The 27,478-nt window shown below is 35.3% G+C and overlaps 1 protein-coding gene across 1 annotated transcript in view; it reads right to left on the reverse strand.

Annotated features, from left to right (window-relative positions):
- Positions 1–25,013, reverse strand: part of LOC120624574 (heparan sulfate glucosamine 3-O-sulfotransferase 1) — a 50,671-nt gene extending 25,658 nt beyond the window's left edge. The window contains exon 1 of the mRNA XM_039891208.1: positions 24,773–25,013. The gene's annotated coding sequence lies outside the window, so the exon portion shown is untranslated. The remainder of the gene's footprint in view (positions 1–24,772) is intronic.
- Positions 25,014–27,478: the final 2,465 nt, after the last annotated feature.

The raw sequence follows: 27,478 nt of genomic DNA on the forward strand, positions 1-27,478 counted from the left end.
ACACTTGCCCTGAGGGCTGTGGTGCACAATAAAGTGTATTTTTTTTTATTTGATTTGATTTAAACTACCGTCACGACAAGGCACACGGAACCCAATAAAGATTGCGTGCTGCCACCACTCTATAAAAATGTAGCTAAACTGATTTAAAAAAAAAAGTTAGACACGTGTATTTTAGTTGCACTTTTTGATATCGAGGCCGCCCGACCCTAAGCGGCGAAGGTTAGGTCAAGGCGAATGCACTAGCGTATTAATACCATACGAGACCGTCGGCTCACGTACTAGAATACTCGCCTACTACTTATATGTGAAGGCTAGAACTGGATTTTATATACCTCCCAACTAGTAAAAAGAGTTAACATGTAAGAGGCACGTTGAATAAATGCGCTAAATACACTTGTACTTACACGAACGTGTGCTAAAAAACTTAAATAAAGATTAAGAGATAGGTCGAGCTTTCTAAGCTAAACAAATGGTACCTAATCATAATAATCATCTGTGACCAAGAAATTGAAATTTACCTAATTTTACTATTGAAACTAAAACCAAATGAATTAATATCAAATACAAATAAATTGCCTAATTGAATAGATTTGTATCCGTAAAAAATTCTGCATATTACGACCTATTTTATTTTGTACCTATTTACCATATATTATGTAACCATTGTTTAATGCAAATAAATGAAATTATTCTTATTATGTATTTATAAGTAGGTATAATATCCTGCTCCTGGGCAAAAGCTGCCTATAAGAGATAGGCAGCTCCCAACGAGAGGGTTAGTGACAGACAGTTGATAATCGCAGAAGATGCTAGTAGTAGCACGGAGGACGTTGCTGTCCGTTATATTACCTTATTTGCGTCGTAGTAAACCCGCGGGAAGTTTTAACAACTGTATTCTGATCGGCCTTTGCCAAACGGTGATAAAATTATGCAGCAAAGTTTTTAAATCCTGCGGAAAAACAAAGATTCCAAGCAGAAGGCGAGAACTATTACAACTGTTTAATTCTAAACATTTTAAAGCTCATTTTTCATATTCATAAACTCATCAGGCTAATGTTAGCACCTCAGCGTTGGAGAGGTTATTTTTTTCACACTTGAACTTTTATAATGCTAAAAACTGGTCCGCTAGTGATTCCACTAGGTTATTACCTGAAAACTTTTACCTTAAAGCTAAGAAATATTCATCAAGAAATGTCTTTAGAGTTTGTAAGCAAAGTTTAAATTTTGAAACGAACCCGTCCGGGACGGAACGGGATGGGACGGGACGGGATCCTGGGTCGGACAACTTTATACCGCACTCGGAAAGGCTTTTTTATGATTGCTCGTAAAAAAGAGCCCCCGCGGACCTATTTCATTCTTTAATTAGCTTACATTCTTGTTTTACAGATATCTTCCTAAAATATAAAACGAATGGCAATTAGCAAACGAAGATTAAATTTTACTACGCCACGGACCTCGGTGAATATGGTTCTCATGCAGATATCGTTACAACAAATAAACCGCAAAAATACTCTAAATATAGCCCGCTCCATAGTGTGTGACTTAGAATAAGTAAATGAAAGCAATCCATATTAATACTATAAGTGTGACATCATTTATGGGTATTTATGGGTCATTGTTATTTACCTACGATTCATCGATCTTGATTACTTTTGGCACACCATATGCATAGCTTGCACCCTTAAGTTGGGTATAGGATACATTTATCTCGGAAAGCAAAACCTATCTTGGCAAAACCCTGCATCCTGGAGACGGTTATAGACATTTTTATCCCGAAAAAGCAAACAATTCTAGCGAGACTTTTTAAAAACTCCAAGAAACAAGACGCAAGTATGAAGGTAAAAAATACAATCCAACTTCAATTTGCTCTTAAAACTTTTGATTTTAGTCTGATTTTCTCCTACACAATACAGTACAGTTTGAAACACCCTTCCGAGATCTGGGTTTGCTGATTCTTACAGGATAAGGACGATACCTATCTTGTTTCAAAGGTACCCAGCCCTTAAAACAAGATCGATAGGCATCATCTAAGCAAGCGCGTCCCATTTAAGATGCTGAGTATTCCAAAACGAGGTTTAAATTACTAAAACTACTCATTAAAAAATTTACAAAGTTCTCCACAGCGAACAAAATATATTTAATTTTTCACCATATTTCTGAATAAATAGTTATCCGCTGTACTAATAAAGTAAAATTTACTCGACTGAAAAATATTACTACGTTGCAAAAGACCTGTATAATTTCACCAAATTGATATGTGCCATCCCGAAGATAATATAACGTATTAAAACACAGGTTCAACAAATAAAAAGCTTTGTGTGAATAATAACCAAACATAGACCTTAGACACAAATAAATCGAGTTGGCTACTTAGAGAAAGCTTAGTTGAAATATCAAGTTTTTATGTTTAGAAAAATAAACCCTGAGTATAGCGAAATAAGGCGAACGTGTTTAAAAAAAGTAAATCAAGGTAGATCCAATAAATCCAAACTAGATGGGCTTACCGTCGGCCATTGTGCTCGCGTGTATTCCTCGCAGCCAATTTCGATTAAGGAACTAGACTCCTAATAGATATTAGGATACGTAACTTGTATATATAAACTTAAGACGACCTTTAGGGTCGCGAGAGCAAAATTACAGAAAAATGATTTTATTTCGTATCCCAAGTTTGCTAACGGGAACCCATTACTAAGCATCCGCTGTCTGACCGTTCTTCTATCTGTATTTCAGTTGACTGACTTGGTACGGAGCCCCTCATATGTAAGTCTAACTCACTCTTATCAGATAATTTTTATTACGAGTATGTACGCACACGCACAGAGTTTTTATCTGTTATACAAAAAGATTTGTTTGAATTTATTTATTCGCTAGAAGACACTCTATAAGATCAGGCAGATAAGACAATCTTGATCCCACCTAAATGTTGTTAAATTTATCTAATTTATAACTTTTAAGTACTTTTAAATAATTAATATGAACCTTAAAAATAACTTGGAACCAATCACGTAAACATATCCAATCGCAAGATACCGTCCCGGTGGAGTGGTCCCGTCTCGCCTTACTTTAAATAATTTTTAAACCAAACAAATTACTGTAATTATGTGTGGCTTTATGGTAGCACTACACATTAGTCGATAGCGTCAAGCAAAGTTGACCCATGTCTGTAAATGGATGGGTGCTATTTGAAGTAAAAAAGATAGTTTGGTAACCATTAGTCTCAGCTCGTTTCACTAATAAAGAATTGTAATATTTTAAAGAATAATCAAAATCGCACTGTATGTAGTTGTTACGTATTTTGAAGTTTAACCAAGTTTAACTAAATAGATATTACAACCTATTCAGTACAACAATTTAAATTTAAATCGGTTTGCAGTTGTCGGAGTTAAGGTGAAAAACCTTCAAACACTTATTCCCCTCTTCCAAAGGAACTGTTCTGAATTCCACAATATAAAGTATCGTATATCTATCTCGTAGTATGAACTCAAATCACGCAAAGTTTCGTTTAAATTATTTCGGAAGTTTCAATGTGATGCGCGGCTAAGATACAGACAGACCGACAGACCGACAGACAGACACACAGACAAACAGACAGGCGAAAATGAAAAAATGTTGTTTGAGCGTCAGTATCGTTTAATGTTCCAAAAAAATTGTCTTCCGAAAGAAAATATCTTCAATGTTATAAAAGTGAAAGAAATGCGTCGATAATGTAATAAAAGTATTCGTAATATTTTTTCGTGTAGGGTTTTTGGAACAGGGTTATTTGAAACTTAGGGCACTTTAATACACTTTAATTTATTATTATAAATGCGAAAGTGTATCTTAAAAGTGTGAAAACACTATCTGTTTCTTTCTTGGTCTTCTAAAGTAAAATTATGTAAGTTTTTTTATGTTATCTATATGTTATGTAATATTCAGGAAATAAGCATTTGCCCGTTGCTAGCTTTCTGGAAGTGCGCTTAGACTACCGCAGTACAATTTTACGCGGACGAATTTTGTTACTTTAGTAAATGTAGGTACATTTTACTAAATGTAGGTACTAAAGTAACGTAAGTACTAAAGTAAGTAAGTATGGCTCCAAATTATTCATCGTCATGAAATAACAAGCGTACTAGATAATAATTAGGTATTGCGCACAGTAGGTACTCACGTGTGCACGCTTGTTTATTATTGCTCTCAATTACTGTTATTGTTCAAAGTAATTACTAAATGGAAAAACTCAAGTAAAAGAAAGGTATTAAATCATATTTTTATGGCATACGATAACGATACGACTGAGCAACGTTACGGACGATATGTGACCAATGCAACTATTTTTATTAAGGTGCGCTGTGGATTGGTTTTAGAGTTAATTAAAGTGATGTTCTTTGTAATTTTTATGATACGCCAGCTTCATTGGTTTAGTGGTTAGCATACTCCGCTGCGGATGATCTCGAGTTTAACGGCATGTGCACCTGTACACGCATATATGGACTTATAAACTTGGATCGACTGCATCTTATGTGTTTTGACTTTGAGATAGTATATAATATCTTGTGATTTCGCGTCAGGGCTTGTTTATAATTTTATAATTCCATTGTTTTGAGTATTCGTAACTGCTATCGATTTTATTAAATAAATAAATAAATATACTTCGACAATACACACATCGCCATCTAGCCCCAAAATAAGCGTAGCTTGGTTTTATGGGTACTAAGGTAGCTGTTGAATATTTTTTTGAATATAATATACATAAATACTTATAATTTACAGATAAACACCCAGACACTGAAAAAAAATCATGTTCATCACACAAACATTTTCCAGTTGTGGGAATCGAACCCACGGCCTAGGACTCAGAGAGCAGGGTCGCTGTACACTGCGCCAGTCTGCCGTCTGAACGCTACGGTGCAATAACATTACAGTACATTACGGTGCTACGGTTTATTAACAAAATCGTTAAATCCCGCCAATCCACACTGAAGCAGTGTGGCGGGTATGTACTCAAATTCCCCTTCTCCTATGAGGGGGCAGGCCTGTGCACAGCCGTAGGAAATTAATAAGCTAAGAGTGATGATGATAGATCGTCATCGTTCTCAGACCTTTCATAAAATCCAACATTACAAAAGAAACATTGATGTTTCTTTATGAAACAAATGTAATTGTTAAGAAATAAAAAGGAGTAGATAAAGTTAGCGATTCCTGTCGTTGTAATTCATGTTCAAACTTTTTATCAGCGGAACTGATCGGGTACCTTCGAGGGAAACAGTAAGGAAGCACACTATGGAAATTCACTCCTTAGTTTTATTGCACGAAAGTCGACAAAGTCGCGTATTGTTGTTTTATTCGGGATTTAGAAGTGCGAGTAAGTAGTGACTCCTATATAGAATGGTACATGCAAAATAATCTTAAAATACCGGTTCAATGATTCAATTTAACATCTTTGATCATCATATATTTTTCTTAGTACTATAGTGGCGTGTTAACACCGCCATATTGACTACAATAATCTTGCACGTTTATGACAAATCTACCGCCTATCGGGGTTGTCTGAGTGTGGCGCTTTACAGACTAAATACAGACTGATAAACACGTAAACATCTGTGTGCGTCGTGCATTCGGGCAGAAAGACAGCTCAATCCCTACAGACAATATCTCAGGCGAAGTGTCTGACTATTTTAACGCTACTGAAAGTATGATTCTACTAACAGTTGCTACTAGAATAATATAACTCTGAAAAGTATTGCCCACCAACACGCACTAGAGCAGCGTGGTGTAACATAGACAAATCCCTCTCTCTTATGCCAGAAAAAGCCATGTACCAGTTGTTAGTCATTATATTCTTATAAAATAGCAGGCAAAGGAGCAAGTGGGTCACCTGATTTTATATAATTACCGTGACCCATGAACATCTGCAGCACACGAAGAGCCACTAATGCGTTGCCATTTTGTAAGGGCTTAGTGTATTCAACCCTTGAAAACTCTAAAACGTAGATTTTTAGGCATACAGTAGATGAAAGATTGATCCACAACTTACAAGTAAGTACATGGCAGAAAAAAACAATGGAACAATTGTCATCGATAGACACAGGTAGGTATCGTCTGCTTATTGCTTTAGAGACTCTTCTGATCTCAATTTGAGAACGTCCACTTATAGAACTGCTCGTCCACACATAGAGACGTGAGCGCAACACCATATGAGGCCAAACTTACGCTTATACAGCCACATTAAATTAAAGTTTATTTCATTAGCTTTAATTCAGTTACACGGTGAATAGAAGAATACAAAAACAAAATTAGGTAAACATAAGGTAATGTCTAGAAACCCTAATGATTATGTTATTGCTTTAGTGCAACACTGATATATATATATATATATATATATCTCTATATATATAGAGAGAGAGAGAAAGACAGAGAAATAAAGAGAGAGTGAGATTAATAAAAAAATAAACACATTGAGTTTAATTAGAGGCGTCAATATGAAAACCTGGATAGCAGTTTCATTTTTGTGCCTTTTGGAGTAGAGTACTTGGGACCGTGGGGTCCGGAGGCACGAGCTCTTTTTAAAGAATAATCAAAAAGGGTTATCCAGTCTACCGGTGATCCTAGAGCAGGCAGTTAGTTACCTTGGCCAATGAATTAGTTTGGTCAGCCAAAGAAGCAATGTTGCCAGCATCTTAGGAACTGTGCCTCGCTGCGAAAAAAATCACTTGTATAAACAAAATATACTCTAAACATGATGTGCACAAAACTTTGTACTAAAAATGTATAAATGTTTCCCTATTCTCTCGCATTCAGGGTATCTTATAAATAATAGCTCCGATCACACTAGCATTTTGACATGTATCTCGACGTGACCAATTTTAACCGAGTGGACAAAACATGACGAAGCATGACAAGAAAGAAGGTGGCCGTATTGTTAGTGTCGTTAGATGTAAAAAGGGTCGTTCTATTTGTTTGACTCTTGTCACGTAGATGTAAGATGCGGCTATTGTGAAAAGCCAAGTTTCTCGCTGAATAAAGGATCCCAAAGGTCGTCTCTTTTCTGTACTCGTACTTACATTGAACACTTCAACCGTGCTCTGTACAATGAAATAGTTCCGGTGGTGACTTTTTATTCTGCACAAGTGGATTGAACTATAAATTGTGTCGAGTATGAATTGAAGAAAAGTGTTGCAGATATCAGAACGATGATTTTAATACAGCATGCTATTATACAGAAACATCTATTGGCTCGCATTAGCAGTAAAATGGAACCGTATGCCGTCACGACTAATCGCATAACGCTATTTTATGCCGACATCCTCACGCCACTGCATATTTATTTCCTTTGTAATAAATTAACATTCTACAGTTTACTCTTTACCTTTTGTGTTATATACTTTTTACGTTTTCATGAAAAGCAGTATTTTTATTTATACCTTACCTATTATTTATGATAGATTTAAGTTTTAAGGAAACTTCTACTTTAAAATTTTACGTTACAAAGCCGGGCATACCGTGACTTCCAACTTTATTAAAGAAAAAGGTTAGTCACATAGTGTAGCTCATAGATGTAGCAATTCTGCTCCGTTAGTTAGACACAGCTTGTTATATTATGTCTTTACCTTAGTTTATTGTCAGAACATTTTTTTAAACGCCACAATAATATATTTAAACCACCAATCAAAATCCGATCCTCAAACAACTATCGATTTAACTTGGTATTAATCATTTATGAACACATTATGTGATATCCTCAATAACCCTACATTTTAAATAGCTTTTTAACCTATGTACGGTTTAAGAGCAAAACTGATCTTCATACAATTTTTATAGAGCTCCTGGAGCTGGAGGCATCCTAATGACAACCATATATGCTTTTGGTTGAAATTAGCTTAACGAAGGCTAACGCAATGAATAAACGCAATATTGTTCTTTGTTCCATTTTTCGCACGCATATTTGCACCTTTACCTTTACCTGCACTCATATCTCAGACATATTGCTCTATGTTTATATCTCTGTACCTACTTTTTTTCTTTGGTGTACAATTAAAGTGTATTCATTCATTCATTCATTCATATCTCACTCTTAAAATATATCTGCCTAAAAGTGTTTTTAAAAGATTACTACCAAAATTATCTATTTATAGTTCGAAGTTGCTTCTAGTAAAATAAAAGATTTCCCGCACGATCGATAATACGATTTATTACTGGCAGATCATAATTTAGCGGTCTAATATGGGCTCGAAAGGCTTTTCCAATCGATCTATATATATATATATATTAAAGTGAAATTCAGAATTAAAATCTAAAAAATATTTTCTACTTCTAACTAAGAGGGAAACGATTTTAATTTTTATTGGTATCTTATATCAAAAAATAATTATAAAGGGAATAGAAAACAAACAACTAATCAGAATCACATATCAGAATCACAAACGAAGCGACATTTTTTTAACTTTTACTGTCTACAAATATGCTTTGATAAAACGTACAGTTATCTGTTTCAAAAGTCGACATTTTATTTTTATTTTTCAGTAATGGAAAATTTAATTACCTTTCAACAACTTCATATAGCTACAGCATCTCAATTACTTGACTCGTAGGGTGTTTGTAGGAAAATGAAAAAATGTTGTTTGAGCGTCAGTATCGTTTAATGTTCCAAAAAAATTGTCTTCCGAAAGAAAATATCTTCAATGTTATAAAAGTGAAAGAAATGCGTCGATAATGTAATAAAAGTATTCGTAATATTTTTTCGTGTAGGGTTTTTGGAACAGGGTTATTTGAAACTTAGGGCACTTTAATACACTTTAATTTATTATTATAAATGCGAAAGTGTATCTTAAAAGTGTGAAAACACTATCTGTTTCTTTCTTGGTCTTCTAAAGTAAAATTATGTAAGTCTTTTTATGTTATCTATATGTTATGTAATATTCAGGAAATAAGCATTTGCCCGTTGCTAGCTTTCTGGAAGTGCGCTTAGACTACCGCAGTACAATTTTACGCGGACGAATTTTGTTACTTTAGTAAATGTAGGTACATTTTACTAAATGTAGGTACTAAAGTAACGTAAGTACTAAAGTAAGTAAGTATGGCTCCAAATTATTCATCGTCATGAAATAACAAGCGTACTAGATAATAATTAGGTATTGCGCACAGTAGGTACTCACGTGTGCACGCTTGTTTATTATTGCTCTCAATTACTGTTATTGTTCAAAGTAATTACTAAATGGAAAAACTCAAGTAAAAGAAAGGTATTAAATCATATTTTTATGGCATACGATAACGATACGACTGAGCAACGTTACGGACGATATGTGACCAATGCAACTATTTTTATTAAGGTGCGCTGTGGATTGGTTTTAGAGTTAATTAAAGTGATGTTCTTTGTAATTTTTATGATACGCCAGCTTCATTGGTTTAGTGGTTAGCATACTCCGCTGCGGATGATCTCGAGTTTAACGGCATGTGCACCTGTACACGCATATATGGACTTATAAACTTGGATCGACTGCATCTTATGTGTTTTGACTTTGAGATAGTATATAATATCTTGTGATTTCGCGTCAGGGCTTGTTTATAATTTTATAATTCCATTGTTTTGAGTATTCGTAACTGCTATCGATTTTATTAAATAAATAAATAAATATACTTCGACAATACACACATCGCCATCTAGCCCCAAAATAAGCGTAGCTTGGTTTTATGGGTACTAAGGTAGCTGTTGAATATTTTTTTGAATATAATATACATAAATACTTATAATTTACAGATAAACACCCAGACACTGAAAAAAAATCATGTTCATCACACAAACATTTTCCAGTTGTGGGAATCGAACCCACGGCCTAGGACTCAGAGAGCAGGGTCGCTGTACACTGCGCCAGTCTGCCGTCTGAACGCTACGGTGCAATAACATTACAGTACATTACGGTGCTACGGTTTATTAACAAAATCGTTAAATCCCGCCAATCCACACTGAAGCAGTGTGGCGGGTATGTACTCAAATTCCCCTTCTCCTATGAGGGGGCAGGCCTGTGCACAGCCGTAGGAAATTAATAAGCTAAGAGTGATGATGATAGATCGTCATCGTTCTCAGACCTTTCATAAAATCCAACATTACAAAAGAAACATTGATGTTTCTTTATGAAACAAATGTAATTGTTAAGAAATAAAAAGGAGTAGATAAAGTTAGCGATTCCTGTCGTTGTAATTCATGTTCAAACTTTTTATCAGCGGAACTGATCGGGTACCTTCGAGGGAAACAGTAAGGAAGCACACTATGGAAATTCACTCCTTAGTTTTATTGCACGAAAGTCGACAAAGTCGCGTATTGTTGTTTTATTCGGGATTTAGAAGTGCGAGTAAGTAGTGACTCCTATATAGAATGGTACATGCAAAATAATCTTAAAATACCGGTTCAATGATTCAATTTAACATCTTTGATCATCATATATTTTTCTTAGTACTATAGTGGCGTGTTAACACCGCCATATTGACTACAATAATCTTGCACGTTTATGACAAATCTACCGCCTATCGGGGTTGTCTGAGTGTGGCGCTTTACAGACTAAATACAGACTGATAAACACGTAAACATCTGTGTGCGTCGTGCATTCGGGCAGAAAGACAGCTCAATCCCTACAGACAATATCTCAGGCGAAGTGTCTGACTATTTTAACGCTACTGAAAGTATGATTCTACTAACAGTTGCTACTAGAATAATATAACTCTGAAAAGTATTGCCCACCAACACGCACTAGAGCAGCGTGGTGTAACATAGACAAATCCCTCTCTCTTATGCCAGAAAAAGCCATGTACCAGTTGTTAGTCATTATATTCTTATAAAATAGCAGGCAAAGGAGCAAGTGGGTCACCTGATTTTATATAATTACCGTGACCCATGAACATCTGCAGCACACGAAGAGCCACTAATGCGTTGCCATTTTGTAAGGGCTTAGTGTATTCAACCCTTGAAAACTCTAAAACGTAGATTTTTAGGCATACAGTAGATGAAAGATTGATCCACAACTTACAAGTAAGTACATGGCAGAAAAAAACAATGGAACAATTGTCATCGATAGACACAGGTAGGTATCGTCTGCTTATTGCTTTAGAGACTCTTCTGATCTCAATTTGAGAACGTCCACTTATAGAACTGCTCGTCCACACATAGAGACGTGAGCGCAACACCATATGAGGCCAAACTTACGCTTATACAGCCACATTAAATTAAAGTTTATTTCATTAGCTTTAATTCAGTTACACGGTGAATAGAAGAATACAAAAACAAAATTAGGTAAACATAAGGTAATGTCTAGAAACCCTAATGATTATGTTATTGCTTTAGTGCAACACTGATATATATATATATATATATATCTCTATATATATAGAGAGAGAGAGAAAGACAGAGAAATAAAGAGAGAGTGAGATTAATAAAAAAATAAACACATTGAGTTTAATTAGAGGCGTCAATATGAAAACCTGGATAGCAGTTTCATTTTTGTGCCTTTTGGAGTAGAGTACTTGGGACCGTGGGGTCCGGAGGCACGAGCTCTTTTTAAAGAATAATCAATAAGGGTTATCCAGTCTACCGGTGATCCTAGAGCAGGCAGTTAGTTACCTTGGCCAATGAATTAGTTTGGTCAGCCAAAGAAGCAATGTTGCCAGCATCTTAGGAACTGTGCCTCGCTGCGAAAAAAATCACTTGTATAAACAAAATATACTCTAAACATGATGTGCACAAAACTTTGTACTAAAAATGTATAAATGTTTCCCTATTCTCTCGCATTCAGGGTATCTTATAAATAATAGCTCCGATCACACTAGCATTTTGACATGTATCTCGACGTGACCAATTTTAACCGAGTGGACAAAACATGACGAAGCATGACAAGAAAGAAGGTGGCCGTATTGTTAGTGTCGTTAGATGTAAAAAGGGTCGTTCTATTTGTTTGACTCTTGTCACGTAGATGTAAGATGCGGCTATTGTGAAAAGCCAAGTTTCTCGCTGAATAAAGGATCCCAAAGGTCGTCTCTTTTCTGTACTCGTACTTACATTGAACACTTCAACCGTGCTCTGTACAATGAAATAGTTCCGGTGGTGACTTTTTATTCTGCACAAGTGGATTGAACTATAAATTGTGTCGAGTATGAATTGAAGAAAAGTGTTGCAGATATCAGAACGATGATTTTAATACAGCATGCTAATATACAGAAACATCTATTGGCTCGCATTAGCAGTAAAATGGAACCGTATGCCGTCACGACTAATCGCATAACGCTATTTTATGCCGACATCCTCACGCCACTGCATATTTATTTCCTTTGTAATAAATTAACATTCTACAGTTTACTCTTTACCTTTTGTGTTATATACTTTTTACGTTTTCATGAAAAGCAGTATTTTTATTTATACCTTACCTATTATTTATGATAGATTTAAGTTTTAAGGAAACTTCTACTTTAAAATTTTACGTTACAAAGCCGGGCATACCGTGACTTCCAACTTTATTAAAGAAAAAGGTTAGTCACATAGTGTAGCTCATAGATGTAGCAATTCTGCTCCGTTAGTTAGACACAGCTTGTTATATTATGTCTTTACCTTAGTTTATTGTCAGAACATTTTTTTAAACGCCACAATAATATATTTAAACCACCAATCAAAATCCGATCCTCAAACAACTATCGATTTAACTTGGTATTAATCATTTATGAACACATTATGTGATATCCTCAATAACCCTACATTTTAAATAGCTTTTTAACCTATGTACGGTTTAAGAGCAAAACTGATCTTCATACAATTTTTATAGAGCTCCTGGAGCTGGAGGCATCCTAATGACAACCATATATGCTTTTGGTTGAAATTAGCTTAACGAAGGCTAACGCAATGAATAAACGCAATATTGTTCTTTGTTCCATTTTTCGCACGCATATTTGCACCTTTACCTTTACCTGCACTCATATCTCAGACATATTGCTCTATGTTTATATCTCTGTACCTACTTTTTTTCTTTGGTGTACAATTAAAGTGTATTCATTCATTCATTCATTCATATCTCACTCTTAAAATATATCTGCCTAAAAGTGTTTTTAAAAGATTACTACCAAAATTATCTATTTATAGTTCGAAGTTGCTTCTAGTAAAATAAAAGATTTCCCGCACGATCGATAATACGATTTATTACTGGCAGATCATAATTTAGCGGTCTAATATGGGCTCGAAAGGCTTTTCCAATCGATCTATATATATATATATATTAAAGTGAAATTCAGAATTAAAATCTAAAAAATATTTTCTACTTCTAACTAAGAGGGAAACGATTTTAATTTTTATTGGTATCTTATATCAAAAAATAATTATAAAGGGAATAGAAAACAAACAACTAATCAGAATCACATATCAGAATCACAAACGAAGCGACATTTTTTTAACTTTTACTGTCTACAAATATGCTTTGATAAAACGTACAGTTATCTGTTTCAAAAGTCGACATTTTATTTTTATTTTTCAGTAATGGAAAATTTAATTACCTTTCAACAACTTCATATAGCTACAGCATCTCAATTACTTGACTCGTAGGGTGTTTGTAGGATTATTTTAGTGGATTTCATACGTTAATTGTATGCATTGTGTTGACTTTTTGTATTCTATTTTCTGTATTTATAGGAGTATATTAATTTATTGATTTAACTTTTTATAGTAAACTAAAGACTTATTTCAACACTGCGTACTTAATTTTATTTTACCCAAAATTCCATAAATATGTGTATTTTTGTTTTAGGTTTTCGGAGATGATCAACGGAATTCCGTACCGACGGAATAAGTATAGGTTGTACTTGTAACAGTGACATATTTTTGACATTAAATTATACAAAAAAAAAAAATATATATATATATAAATATTATATATATGTTTATATATATATTAATATAAATATAAATATATATTTTTAGAAAGGAAGACAAAGTTGATTTCATTTCTAACATTAAATAAAACATAATAAGCTATATAATACGGTTGGTAATGGCGGTACTCCGCAGGTTTGTTCCTATTACCATAAAGTACGGAAGCAATAAAACAAAGCCCGCGAAATTTCCCCCACGCCGCCGCTGCGTCGATATGACGCAAATTATGAACGAAACCTCGGTACCTACTTGTTACGAACGAAAACTCCTCCCTATTTTAGGTTCATGCATCTATACTAACACAAAGATGACACATTGAAATGTAATAAAAATAAAATGAAAATACACTTTATTGTACACCTAAAAGACTGAAATTATAAACAAAAACACTAAATATAACACACAGGTAAAAGGGATAGCCAAAAAGCGATCTCTGCCAGGCAACCCAACAAAGGAAAGAGAAAAAATAAAAACTCAGACTATGAGGTATGGTTGTACACATGAAGAAGTAATATGATAGACACAATATATAAATTTAAAAAACCAATCAATATCATACAAAGTAGGTAAAGGCTAAAAACACAAAGGAAAATGACACAAAAAAACAACAAAACAAATTGGGGTAGCATAAACTGCTTTTTAAGAAGTTCTTTATAAAACGGTAGTGACTGCACAGATTAATTGTTTTATTGGCGCTGATCTTTAGAATTACCAGTCAGATATCAAAACTTATTTTATACATTTGCTAGGACAATTTTGGAAGAAGACTATATAGAGATTTTCAAATTTTGAACTCTACATGAGTTAAAAACGGGGTAAAAATGTATATAACATCTAGGTTGACAATAGTAAAACAAAAAATTAAGGTGATATTGAATTCTACTAAAAAGCTTAACTTGTTTTAGCGACATCAACCCGTAAATTAAGACGACCTAAACGACCACTTCGTTTACTTCAAATCAAAATCGGAGGTATTCCCGTGCGAATGACCCGAGGTCAGCACGTAAAGCTGATTGAAAGAAAACATCATTGAAACTTTAAGACACAGATTAATTATTTCTAGTCATTTCATCATCGTAATCATTATATTACCGGCCCACTACAGGGCGCGAGTCTCCTCCCACAATGAGGAGGGGTTAAGGCCGTAGTCCACCACGGTGGCCCAGTGCGGATTGGTGGACTCCTCACACCTTTGAGAACATTATGTAGAACTCCTAAGCATGCAGGTTTCCTCACGATGTTTTCCTTCACCGTCACTGTAATTTACTTCTAAAGAATTAAAACAAACAGGCTTTCTATCGATACATTTTAGAACTTCTTTTTTGGAGTTCCATGATACCTTTATAGTTTCGTCACGTCTGGTTATCTGTCCATTTATCTGGCCGTCAGCACAGCACCGTAATTTTATAAAGGGACTAGTAAATCTGTAAATACAGGTAGAGGTATCCTAATAGTAAAAATAAGAAAAATAATATTTAATTTTTCTATTTTGCACATGCATTCGTTGTGTCTGATAAAACAGTCAAATTTTTTAGCTAACATAACATTCTCATTTATATTCTGCCGTACTATGTTGCCATGAGAATGAGTAGACACAAGAGTGTTCTTGATAGTGATAGAACGCGCCTACTACCTACAACGTCATTCATAAATTAGCGTAGAAAGTAGTAGGTACGTGTGTAAACAAATTTAGGTAGAACAGACAAAAAATTAACTAGTAGAGCCAGTAGGAATTCGCTACCCGTAATCCTTAAGGGATCGGAATGAACACAAAATGAAAGCAACCGAATGAAACGGCGAAATTTACGAGGACTTTAATTAATTTTACACTGGTGTCCGAATTTCCAGACCGCAGTGACAGGTACCGTTTAGGAGAACTGAGTTCGGCTGAGCTTTTAAAATAGCAACAAAAGCTGCTTACTCTCCATAATATGCATATTGGTGATGTATTTGCCTACTGTGATTGTTCTTATTGTAGTGTATGTTAAGATGATGTGGTGTCTATTATAAATCTACAGTGGCAGTAAGTGTTTCTGAGTCTACATATTATAAAGTAGCTAAGACCCTTCTCTACCTATCCTAGTTGTTCGTTAGAAACTCAGAGTAGTAATTTTCGCCGGTAAAGTCGCGGTTGACTGTGAAAGAGTTCGCGTGGCTACGTCGTTATCAGAGTAGAAACACAGAAAAAGGTAGGCAACAAAATCCATGTCACGTTATCATCATCAAATTAACCCATTACCGGCCAACTACAGGGCATGGGCCTCCTTCCTCAATGAGTAGGGGTTACTTACTTGTGAGTAAAATGTCAGATGGCGCTCAAGCACAGAAGGACGGTAGCCCAAAGCTGGCATTCTATCCAATAAACTGCTTGGGTAAGTTTTAGGCCACATCTAACTTAGTTGATGTATGTAAATGGAGATATTAAAATACGTTTGTCATCGAATTCGAGTTGATATGTTGTTAATATGAACAACAAATCAACTCGACACAAATAATACCATTGGAATATAATAAGGTCTTTGTTATGTTACGACACAATGAAAACTCTTTAACATATCTGTGCGTAATGCCTGCACGTTGAATGAACCCCTCCATGTCTACACATCAACAACTTCGAACAACACTATTATATAGTATATGGATTCCTTGCATCATCAAGCCTTATGAACTTGTCCCATACGAGAACATACTGCACATTCATCGCTACAATATAAAAGGTACTTTAATAATAAAATAAAACATCAGTCGTCCTGCTCGCAGTGCAGGTACTAAATACAACTGAAGTACAGACGGACCCAGTCGCAAACAAACGGAGACAGTCGCACTCATTATATAAAAAAACCTTTCTTCTTGTGATAATGTTATTAATAAAACAAAATAAATCCCAAAGAACATAAAAAAGCGAATTGAATTTGATATAGACTGCATAAAATCAAGAAATGAGGTTGTACACTTCTAGACTAACTTTAGTTTTCTTTTCGGTTCGAAAAGTTAGGATCGAGATTATTAAGTTAGGAATTTTATATCAAGTATTCCAAAGACATTTCTTTGAACTACCGAGATAACGTATTCTCTTTTAAAAGTAATCCAAAAGTGTTTTTATAAATCTTCCACTTTAATATAGAAAAAATATCCTAGCTCTCGGTTTTCATTGCCCAATATATTTTACAAGATTATGCGACACTTGGTTGTACGATATCATTAACTTTAACATCGCTGCGAAATTACTTAGTAGAAAAATAGAACAATTATTATATTTCTCTTTGCCTCATTGCATGACCTTGGGTTTATTATAATAACTGACGACCTAAAGTTGTGAAGCATAATTAGCTATGGCGTAGAAATAACAGTCAGCCGCACGTAGTATTTAAACTACTTTAATAGGCAGTTATGCTAAAACCTTATTCTATGACCTTTAAAGCTTAAAAAAAAATTATGCTGACTATAGTCGTTTATTTATCTATGTAAGATTAAAACGGAGAACAATGATCAATTTTGACAACTTTGACGGCCCAGTGGCGCAGTGGCCAGCGACTTTCTGAGTCCAAGGTCGTGGGTGCGATTCCCACAACTGGAAAATGTTTGTGTGAGGAACATGAATGTTTTTCAGTGTCTGGGTGTTTATCTGTATATTAGAAGTATGTATGTGTATTATATTCATAAAAAAATATTCATCAGCTATCTCAGTACCCATTACACAAGCTACGCTTACTTTAGGGCTAGATGGCGATGTGTGTATTGTCGTAGTATATTTATTTATTATTTATTTACTTTACAATCGTAATGCGAGTATTAATAAAATCTCATCGTCGTCACCTTTATTAATCCATAACCGGTCCACAAGGCACAGTTCTCCTCTCCGAATGAGAAGGTTTTAGCCCGTAGTCCAACGTTCTGGCCAAGTGCGGAAAGGTAGACTTTACTCGCCCTTGAAAAAGTTATCTAGAACTCAGGCGTGCGTGCAGGTTTCATCACAATGTTCTCCTTCACCGTGCAAGCAAGTGATATTTAATTACTTAAAACGCACGAAGCTCCGTAAAGTTAGAATTGCGTACCGGGGATCGAACTCGGTACCCCCGAAAGAGAAACCGAAATCTCACTTGTTAGACTATAACCGCTTAAAATGTATTAAAATGTATCTCGATGCTACGACTCAATTTAATTTGATAAATTACGATAGGTATCGTTTATCTATACTAAAGAGGAAAGATGTTTTGGTTTGTTTGTTTGTTTGTACCCAATGAAAGATAAAGCAAGGTGAAGTATCACGAAGTAACATGGGCTATAATTTACTTTCAAAAAAATTGGAGATCCTTAAGAAAATGGAAATGAATAATGTAACCCAAAGTATCAAATTTTTTCCTATAAAATTCTTTACTTGGCGTGCGCTGGGAAAACTATTGATGGTACATCAAAATTATGCATTGCAGCTTTTGTGTTCTAAAATATTATTAGATAACCGGTAAAAGCAAAAGTGTGATACGTTATTATCGCAGTAGTAAATCTTATTCAAATAAATAGTTGTATCGTCAAAGGTATTTATAAAGCAGTAAAATACTTTTAATTTATTCCAATCGGACACTGAATGTAGAAGTTATCTAGAGTAAAAAAAAAGTAATTGAAAAAGCTCTTTTTACAAACTACACCCGATTTTATTACAAGAATACACAACTTAAAAATATCCTTTAAAAACCAAAACAAACGCGAACCAGGTCGCGGGCAAAAGCTAGTTCAAAATATTTTTATTAGCACGACGTATCTAATACCTACACATAATATATTATGCTGCAGGTTATCATTTTTAATTTACGAGGTTTCCTCTGAGGTTTTGATGTGACATCTTATAATTCGATCGAATTATCCACGCACGAAAAAACATGACGTATGCGGCGTTACATCGCTCTGAGGCGTTCCATTCAAGGCTTCAAGTGCAAGCGAGAGCGCGGAACGAGCGACAAAGAGGCACAGTCGGCCTCCGCGTTCGACATCTGTCTCTCTCCTACTTGAGTGAGCGATGCGTCCGCGTTCTATACAATAATACATTTCCATGTTTTCGGCAAGGATGAAGTGCAGTGAAATGTGAATGTGGTGTCAATTGTTTATAGCAACGATAAAATCTAACAAACTAATAAAATTTTCTTTTGAAAAATGCAACCATTCCATCAGTATTTTCTTACGACGTTGTCACGTTCAACTATCGTCAGTAAGCCGACTTTACAGACAACCAATTTTTAACTAAAATTGATGTTTACAAATAATTGGGTTGGGTTACTTCAATTGTCAGATTTTTAAAATTGTTTTACAATTTTAAAAATCTGACAATTTAAAGACTCTTTGTGATAAGGAAATATTCTAAGTGGCATATAACCGTGTATGTACCTTACAAACAGCAAGATTGCGAAATGATCGCATGCAATGAACCTGAGGTCGCTTCCGACTACCTATCACCCGCCCTGCTTTAATATGTAAATGGAATAGTTAATTGAAATTAAGCGACTGGAAAACGGCTTCAAACAATTTGCAGTCTTCGCGTAGCGCATCAGTTTCAATAAGTAGGTAAGTTCATCATCATAAAAGACATCTGTTTTGGATCAGAATAAAAAAAGTAAAAGTAGTAGTTCCGGATCTATGCAATAATCACACCAACCTCGATTGTTGCATGAAAGAAAGACAGTCTGTCAAACACACGTTCCAATTTATAATTTTGGTCAATACAAGACAAACTTGAGCTTAAGATAGGTTGAGCATAAATAAAGAATACACGAAAAAGATACATTAAGGAGTGTTGTTTTGGGGTTCATTAGTATTAAATTCTATTTCATGACTATAGAATAAACAGTGCCTAAACAGCCTTTATCAATCTGCGTGTTGACAGGCCATAATTTGGCCGTGGCCGGTGTACTAAAATACAATTTGCTGTTATATTACCTTAACATTCTCATTCCATTGCGCCTAGCCCTAGACATTTGACTAGCATTTTATACGAATAGCTAACATACTCTCTTTATAATTAAATTACTAAAATTCCTAAGCATATTACGACTGGAAAAAAGATTTCACATTTTATTACAATTAGTTATAGATAACATAAAACGCAAAAACCGATTGTAATAGAATAAATGTGCATAAATCTCGGTGCATTGCAATAGCTTCTGTCCAGGGTATCGAGGAATTCAGAAATAAGCCTTAGAGTAATAAGATAAAGGCTACGAAATATTATTGCTGCGGAAAGTTTGAACTTTTGTTAATTCGGGTGTAAGCTACCAAACAGTGGCGTGCACTGGGTTTCTTACTAGGGTATGCATACAGCAGAAAAATTGCATAAAATGCCCAAAATCCTCCTCCTATACCACCTATATATCAATTTTAGGGTATGCAGTGCTTTTGAGCATATATGAAGTGCACGCCACTGCTACCAAAGCATTATTGACAACTAACTCGGTTAAGCCATTGTGGCGTGGGAGAGTAACATAAATAAAAATATATAGCTAATCTTCCACAACTATAACAGTTTAAAACATTATAATTGTGAAAATACAAGTTATGAAAATACAAATCGTCTAATAGAATTTATTTAATTTAACCATAAACGACCTAATCACAAAGTTAGTCATAACACGATACAATATCTGCAGTGGGGATAAATCTAAAGCTGATGATATCGATGCTTTTACCCAGCCACTAGGTAGGTTGTAGGCCCGCAAGGTAATCTTTCAACGTGACAGGTCCCGTATAGGTACATGTTACACTATATACGAAAGGCCACGTATTGCGTAGTTACGTCGAAAATAAAGGGAGACTAGCCGTCTTCCGCGATTTCCGTAGCAATTCTTTATTTTCTCGAAATAAAAAGTTATAATTAATTTCTATGCCTATAATAATATATTCTGGTTGTTTTAATATTTATTATTTGACTAAATCTGACAGGATAATATTAGGCATCTGGCTTTTCTTATTAGGGGATATTAGGAGAAAAACAGATAAGCAACCAACCAGTTTTAGGTCTACACTGTCCCATATATCGATATCCTTACTATTGTCAAAAGCTAACTTTCTTGTAGGAGCATCTTGGCAATGCTGCCTTTCTTTCAGTATTCAAGATAAATTCTGGGGAGTTCCCTTTTTCTACCACTGAACAGCGAGACTTCTTAAGGATCTGCTTCGTTACGAGTTTGATGATATATGTGGACGTAGCGCTTCCTTCTTTCTACAACTTCTTCTATATCTAGAAGAATAGAAATAGAATATTTAAAAACAAGAGAGGAATCCAAAGTTGCTCTAATGCAAGTACGGTAACGATTAGTACTTATCACATAATATAACCTGTTGTCTGAGGCGTAAAGGCAAGTGAAAGCTAAATCGGACCTTCAAAGTCAATCATCAATTAAAACCATATAGCAAGTAAACAATAAATGTAGCGAAAATTTCAAAACTCCATTAGCACACGGTAATTAACACCTTCATATTTGATGGTTCAATTGAATTTACGATAGATTATGGAATAGTGAATAGAAAAAAAACAGAAGCGTGGTAAAGAGGCGTAAACGTTCAGTGTGATTAATTAAACAAAGGGTGGAATAGCGTGTTCGCATGATTAATTCAGGTGACCCTTAATTCAAGGTTGTTCGAGTAGACGCTTCTGGACATGCGGTCATCTGGAGATATATTATAAAAAACACCTTTTTTGTAATAGTTATATTATTATGTTAAATTGTAAAAATATAATACAATAGCTGTTAGTTAGCCCATAGCTTCATCCGCTTTTGGTTTTATATAAATCCGTAGTATTCTCTATCTTTATTTCAAATTTTGGTCAAATTGTTGTAGTAGTTTTTGCGGGATAGAGTAACAAACATCAACTTTCGCATCCCTACTTCCCTATCCCCTACTATCCCTTATCCCCTACTAATATTATAAATGTCAATGTAAGTTTGTTTTTTACGCTTTCACGCAAAAACTACTTAACCGCTCCTCATGAAACTTTGTACACATATTCTTGGAAGTTAGTAGTAATATAAGATACTTTTTATCCCGACACTGAATACTTTACATTTTTTTAGAACTACAACTAAATTGAATGCCGCATCAAAAAACAAAATCAAAAGCAGAAGAAGTTTCGGGCAACAGCTAGTTTATAAAATTACTAGGTTAGGATTATTTACTGTTCGGAGTTAGGAAAATTATGATATTAACGTCGTTCCGGGTTATTATAACTTGAATGTGATAATAATGAATTATGGTTAAAGACTTTCGGCCCTTATTGGCAGCCCTTTATGGATTATACTAGAAAACCCTTACTCAGAAGAGTATAAGGCTGTGCGACATTTATAGGCTGATAGTCATGATGATAGTCAAATGCTTCAGGATAATCAAACAAAGGTCGGACAAACCGACTAGTTAGAACAACCGTGCGGTAAGTGCGGCGCGAGAAAAGGATCCTTTCTGGACTTAGAAGTAAAGATCTTCATAGTTTATGTACACCACAGTTCCAACCACAGAATCAAGGACATACAGAATCCTCATTCAGCCATTATTGTATGCAATGCATTGTGACCAAAAACAGTGAAAACGCGCCGCGCACGTCTCACTTCACATCCGCAGAATGTTGCTAGCCCACAAACTTTTTCTCATTTCCCCATTTAAACGTTTAGGGCATTAGGGGTAAAATAATATGACGGCTGACCTGCGCTGTGGGCAGCGACCCTGCTTTCTGAGTCCTAGGCCGTGGGTTCGATTCCCACAACTGTAAAATGTTTGTGTGATGAACATGATTGTTTTTTAGTGTCTGTGTGTTTATCTGTATATTATAAGTATTTATGTGTATTTTATTCATACGATGGCGATATGTGTATTGTTGTTGTATATTTATTTATTTATTTAATAACTTTCAACTGCTTAATGGTTTTAAGTGACTCCTCGTTTGTTCGAGACATAACTCTAAAGTGGAGTGGTTTTTGATGCTTTAATGTGTACACGGTTTCTGTATGTTCTTTATTCTGTGATTGCAACGTATCAAGACGTAGTCGACATTTACCACGAAATCAAAAGCAGCGAGTTTCTATGTTTCCTATTTAAACCGTGGTTATAGTACATTACTTACCCGATTTCGATATGTCAACGGACGATTTTTGAAATCACGTAAATAATGCTCCACCGTCTTAACTTCAATTCAATTAAATTTTATTTATTTGCTGATACAGGTAAATAGGTGTTACAGGAAAAAAATATATGCAGATCTTAACTGTACCACGCCAAATTGTCGTGCAAATTGTTTTCAGGGTAGTGTTTAAAATCTTAACTTCTCTGCTTGAGTCCAAAGATGTTGCTTAGTTAAAATGAAAACTAACGGCTGGACCTATATAGATGAAAATATTGTATGTGCAGGTAGCATTATTGAACCAAGCATTTGGTGAACATTCCAGTATTTATTTTTATATCGAGGGCTGGACAACGTCGGCTGGATGCCTGCGTTCAGGAGTGATACATTATTATTATTAGATTAATAATGATGAAATATTATATTCAAGTTTAATCCTAGTTGTTAATTAAATAAATAAATAAATAAATAAATATACTACGACAATACACATATCGCCACCTAGCCCCAAAGTAAGCGTAGCTTGTGTTATGGGTACTAAGATGACTGATGAATATTTTTATGAATAATATACATAAATACTTTAAAATATATATATAAACACCCAGACACTGAAAAACATTCATGCTCATCACACAAACATTTTCCAGTTGTGGGAATCGAACCCACGGCCTTGGACTCAGAAAGCAGGGTCGCTGCAAACTGCGCCAATCGGCCGTCATTGGACGGTGTATAGCTTTAGACATACCTTTTTTCGTGCTTCAAAAAGCATGTTGGGTCTTAGGGCAGCGGGCTGGGTCTAAAGCTCTATATATCTTACTCTCTTATGAGAGAAAATGCTTGAAACCAAAAGTAAGCTACTAATAAAATGATGAAGCTAAATAAGATTTAAAAAGTCTCAAAAATATACACTCACCAAACCCAAATAACATAATCTTTGTATCTTAACGTCTTTGTTAAATATGCGGAACTAACTTTCAAAGCGTTCTCCATATCCTTTTTAAATTTAAAAGGCTTCTATATCTTATCGGAATTATTATGGTATGCATAAGGTTTAATGTAGTTTTATTCTCGAAAAGATTTACACGTACTTTGCTTAATATATTTCCATTTATAATTTAAACGCATGATATTATAGAATCCTGTGATTATTTTATTATTATATTCAGCAAGAATCGTAAAGATGTAGTATCTTAGAAGAAAATATATTTGAAGTTAACATGGAATTTGAATTCGAGCACCACTACTTTTTAATTTACAGCGTAACCCAATCTAAAAATATTAATGGTGGAAATTAATTTGAAGCGAACATGCTTTAGATTTCTCCCGCGTAGACGTGAGATACGCGCGAATTTGATACCAATTGCCATGAGTGTCTACGGTGTAGCCCTTCGTAGAGTTCGCATGTAAAGTATCTTATTTCTACAGTACTATTTATTGATATAAGTATGCTATGTAGTAGGTATTATTTTGTTGCATAAAATTCATTACGCAATATTTAACTTATGAATATAAAATAAATTAAGAACTCCACGTTCATTCAACCGCAAAGGGCCTACACGCCACTTTTAACCTTGACGCTTACAATTTTTCAGTTGACCTAACATTAACCCATTTCGTAAACAGAACCTAAAAAAGCGATACGATCGCTTATCGAAACGTTGTAGCGTTCTTACGAAGTGTTTACTACATGCTATGACTTGACATCCTGTGCGCCACAACTTTCAAGGTTCATCTATGGCCTTCGAATTTCATAACGTGCATATATCTGCATACTATGGTGAAACGGAATACCTTACCTTATAGACAGCCGCCGAATATAGCCTCTGGATCAACACAGATTCACATGACACAACAATGTTTTTTTATTTTGATCTTACACACGCGTTTTCTGTGTCCGGACGCACTATGTACATGAGTTAGTTATTCCTATTGCGCCCTATACAATCGCATTTATAGATACAGGATGTATGTATTTTTTTTGCGTTTAGTTGTGTAGAATCAGTGAGGTTGTCGAGGCGGCTGTCAGAGGTGCGGAGGCCGCGCGGCGCGGTCGAAGGAACGACGATGACTGAAGCGGCGCGCGCCGGGCGGTCGATATACGCGGCCGAGGCAGAATAAACACGCCGTACTCGGCACTAGAACAGGAGTAACACCCTGTATTGCCTGCCCGACGTCGGTGTTGCCATTCCGGATAACGCGATTTGAATCCCAACGCCCGCTTTGGAGGGAACTCTTAGCGTCGGCGTACAAATAAGTTGAGTTATGAAATGTTATAGCCACAAATTTTCCTTATCTTCACGTTATGCTTATGAAACAAATTGGATTTTCCAATAGGCTTATTTTTGAATAGCGAAACTAAACGGCTTTTAGTAAAAAGATTATTCCTTGAAAAGATTAAATTGTTATATTTGCGTATTCTAACATTTCTAAGAATCGTATTAAAAACTAATTTGAATACAAATAGCTGCTGCGACCTTTGAGAAATTATGTCACTTATCAAGTTACCTTTTTCCACCTATATTCAATGAAAAATTCAATTTGTGTACGAAGTTCTATTGCTGGGCAGGCCACTCGCTTATAAGAGAATTATTTCTTAGATCCTTCAATATTCTCTAATCTAGATTGGTGATCTATGACGATTACTACCACATGTTTATATCGTAACCCGGTATCGACGACTCTACGTGCTCTTCTAGCCTCTAGCCATAGGGCAAGGCAAAACAATACTAACTTCTTTTTAGTACCCAGCAATTTTTCCTTCACCCGAAATCAAACCCACACTTGTGATTCGAAGTTGGTTATGCTAACAACTAGACGAACAAAAAGGTTTTATCAAATAACTAAGTATATTTTGGTTTATCATCCTAAGAAGCTACTGATAAAAATAATACGACAGTCACGGTAAACATAAAAGCCGTATTTCAGCAAGAACACGGTCACGAAGTGGTTGAATAGTAATAGCTCAAATCTAGATCAGCGTCAAAGCTTTTTACGCAAAGGACGTGCGCGTATAATTTACGTGTAACCGTCATTTATCTGTACGTCTGATACGGAGAATTTACATAATAAACCCATCTGTAGTCGGATGGGATTGCCTGCAGTTGTGTCTTTCAACTATATTATATCTTTATCGACTTAGACAAAATTACTAAAAGCGATATCTAGGCAAATGGCTATCTGGTGCGCCACGTCTAACATTAATCCTCAACCTATCGAATACGAAATTGACTTTGCTAGTTCATTACGCTTCCACATCTTAACTTCTCAGTCGATCATCATGCAATTTCGGACTCATTTTGCAAATGGTACAAAAAGTAACTTTTATGCAGCAAACAATGCTGTTCCCGAGGGTTGGAAGAATAACATACCACCGTTTCGTTCGCTTTCCCCCTCATACCCTTTATCTCGTTTATATATCTGCCACTTACACCCTCGCTGCATTAAATTCAACAAAAACAAAAGAATAGCAACGTTTCGTTATGTTTTCTACTTTAAGGGGCGAGATATCGTTGCTCGTTTGACCCTGAAATTAAATGTATTTAATGAGGGACTGCCTCCGTTAACGATTCCACGAAGTGTTTAAAATAGTGTTAAAGAGTATAAAAGAATTTTCATAATAAGAAGGCCGTGGACGTGGAACCTTTTGTGGGATAGTTTAATAGACACCAATGGAAGAAATACTTTACTGTTAATAACTAGCGAATTGATAGAAAGCGGTACCATGGTCCTTCGTTATTTTAAGAGGCGGCACCGGCACTTCAAAAGTCAGGTGCTTAAATATAAAATGCGCGATGCCATAGGTAACTCCGTCGGGACTATCGTTAATGCTCGAAAATTATTAATCTTAATACATCCATGGTCTAACAGTGTCCTACCTTTGGGCATGGAGTACGAGAGATGGTTTTCGTGCGTGGAGGAACCCACCACGAAGCTACAATAAGGGTTGGTGGGCTAATCTAAACGAATTCTGTACATTGACGATATCTTATCTTGGCTACGCATCACGCTGAAAGTATTGAATGAATTCAAATGAAACTTTGCATGATTCCAGTAAATGATAACTCCGAGATAGGACATAGGATACTTTTATCACGAAATTCAGCACATTTCCTTTGGGAGATGCGGTGAAAGTTATTGACGATTTCACACCATAACTCACATACACGTGATACCTATACATACTTCTTTTTGGACTGGATAGGTTGTAAAATCATTTAAGTTTTGCTCACATTTCGTCTAGATCTGATGGATTTGATTGGAGAGAGAGGACAGAATTCCTAAGTGGACAGCATCAAACCCCTCACTAGGTCTGCGCATACAAAAGAGGTGTAAGTAGAGGAAGAGGTGTAGCGCGCAGATTTTTTACTGCGTCTGTCACTTTGTGCTGTAGGGCTGTCGAAGATAATTGATTCTATCGGTTAGTTATATTAGTAGTTTTTTTTTCTATAAAGATAGACAAAAAAAGATATACAAAAGAGATATAGACATGGCTTGCTTCAGTG

The sequence above is a fragment of the Pararge aegeria genome, chromosome 6 (assembly GCF_905163445.1).
Source record: "Pararge aegeria chromosome 6, ilParAegt1.1, whole genome shotgun sequence".
Classification (NCBI taxonomy): domain Eukaryota; kingdom Metazoa; phylum Arthropoda; class Insecta; order Lepidoptera; family Nymphalidae; genus Pararge; species Pararge aegeria.